Consider the following 2440-nt stretch of genomic DNA (forward strand, 5'->3'; position numbering starts at 1 on the left):
GCCAGATCCATCCAGCCTCTCTGGATGGATCTGGCTAATGAGAGATGCAGCAGCACCGGGAGCTCAGAACCGCATACAGCGCAGGAGAACGGGAGAACCAAGTGTCATCTCCAGGACTGAAGTCTTAGAGAGGTTCTGGGATTCTTCCTGCGTTCCACACTGCTGCCCATGTTGGCTCAACATCACTAAATAATGTTGCTGGGAATGGGAGTGGGAATTTCCTGCATTATCAGCTCTAAATTCACTGGATTCTGGGAAGTTCTGGATAATGCTGCAACCTCACACTGAAATTCAACTCATTGTTTCATGTTTTCTGCTTATTATTGAAGAAATCATGAAGTTTGAAAAAGAAATAAACTTTAACTGGATGAAAGCAGTGAAGAAGAAATCAGACTTTAGTCTGAAGATCCTCAGTGTGGATCAGTAGAATATCAGCCATATGTCTGCAGTTTAGAGTCAACACAACTTTACCATCAGAAATATCAGCACTAAACTAAAACATGGTGACTGACCTCAATGTCTGTAGTTCGCAGAACGGAGACTGGAGAAAACCACAGAGCTGCTTCACTCCACCATCTTTCAGGTCGTTGTAGCCCAGGTCAAGTTCAGTCAGATGGGAGGGGTTGGACTCGAGAGCTGAGACCAGAGAAGCACAGCTGATCTCTGACAAACTGCAGCTTTCCAATCTGAATAAAGAATAAAAGAGGTTTTAAAGCAACTGGAGAGACAGATTAAAACTAAAATAAAAAAAAAAACGAATAAAAATGTAGCAAAATAATTTTACTGTAAACTAAAGTCCCAGAAAAATGATCAAGTTAAAGTATTAAACCAAGCAGAAGCAGAACATGTTCTAATGACGTGTGAAGGTCCAGATCAAGGTGTGTTTATTCGTTTTTGAAAACTTTTTGTTCCCTTTCTTTTGGTATTACCTTTTACTCTTTAAAATTAAAAGATAGTGGCGCCTCAAGGCAACGACCAAGAACAGCTCTCGAGAATTTCATGGAATGTGCCGCTCAACACACTAAAAACCAGACATCAATCCTGCATACATGACCGCCAACACCTGCTGGAGCTACGGTCACATACAGTAATGTTTTAATTATAGACATTCTTGACCATTTAAAAAGCTGCAGAGCTATACGGACGGATGTAAACAATACAACAGCGCGCTCACTTACTAAAATGGAAATTTCTTAGTTAGCAGAATTAGGTTTTTAGTCCCGTTTAGATCTATTTTCTGTATTTCTCTTTCCAAAGAAAATCATACATGACAAACATGGCTTAAACTCAGACAGACAGGTGAATTCAGAATGTTACTTTACCGTACAGCTTAAGTATTCAGCTCCTGAAATCATTTTATTCAGACTGTGAACAGTTAGAAATTAATCTTAACCACCCTATTGAGCTGATGTGAGAAGTGAATTTCTCCACTCTGAGATCATTAAAGTCTATCTTATCTCTCTCAATTTTTCTTTAAGATCTGGCACAACATAGCAATCCACTACTTTAGGAAGTCACTTGTATGTGTGGTGGATATGTATAGCTGACATAATTAGACTTTTGCTTACAGTTATTTGAGTATTAAGATGTTACTGTTACAACAAATGTTTAATGTACTCAGAAAGATATACCATATATCAAATTATTTATGTTTGAAAACAAAATCAATTGAGATAAAAACATGACAACCTGTACATGGTACATGTTGCACAATAGTTAAAATATTTTTATCACATGTTTTAAGCCCCTTAAGTAGTCATTTGTTTGTGGAAATATGAAACCAGTGTTGTCTTTGCCCCAAAGACAACGCTGGGGAACAATAGTCTGGAGAAGTGAGAGGAAGAAGGAGGAAAGAAGGAGAAGACAGAAAAGAAAAACGAGAAAAAATAGTTCGAATCCTGCTTCGGACATGCATCAATCCATGCAAACTTTATCAAAGTGCTCCAAATCTATCAAATATAGCTTTAAAATTCGTACTCGTCATCTCCCTCTTTATCCGGAACCAGGTCGCGGGGACAGCAGACTAAGCAGAGACTCACAGATTTCCCTCTCCGTAGACACTTCCAGCTCTGTTGGGGTAAGCCGTAGGCCCTTCCAGACCAGCCGAGAGACATAGGCTCTCCAGAGTGTCCTTGGTCTTCCACTGGGCCTCCTCCCAGTAGAATGTGCCTGGAACACCTCCCGAGGGAGGCGTCCAGGGGGCATCCTAAGAAGATGTCTGAGCCATCTCAACTGACTCCTCTCGATGTGGAGGTGAAACGGCTCTACACTGAGCCTCTCCCGAATGACCGAGCTCCTCACCCTGTCTCTAAGGGAGAGCAGAGGCGCACCTTGTCAGCAGGCAAACCAAGCAACTGCTTGGAGCCCCGAGCCACTAGGGGGCCCCCTAGAGCCAGCTACTGTACACCCCGTAGATAAACAGCAACAGGCCAGCATTAAG

This window comes from Cyprinodon variegatus, unplaced genomic scaffold, assembly GCF_000732505.1.
Source record: "Cyprinodon variegatus isolate N-32 unplaced genomic scaffold, C_variegatus-1.0 Scaffold1657, whole genome shotgun sequence".
Taxonomy (NCBI): Eukaryota; Metazoa; Chordata; class Actinopteri; order Cyprinodontiformes; family Cyprinodontidae; genus Cyprinodon; species Cyprinodon variegatus.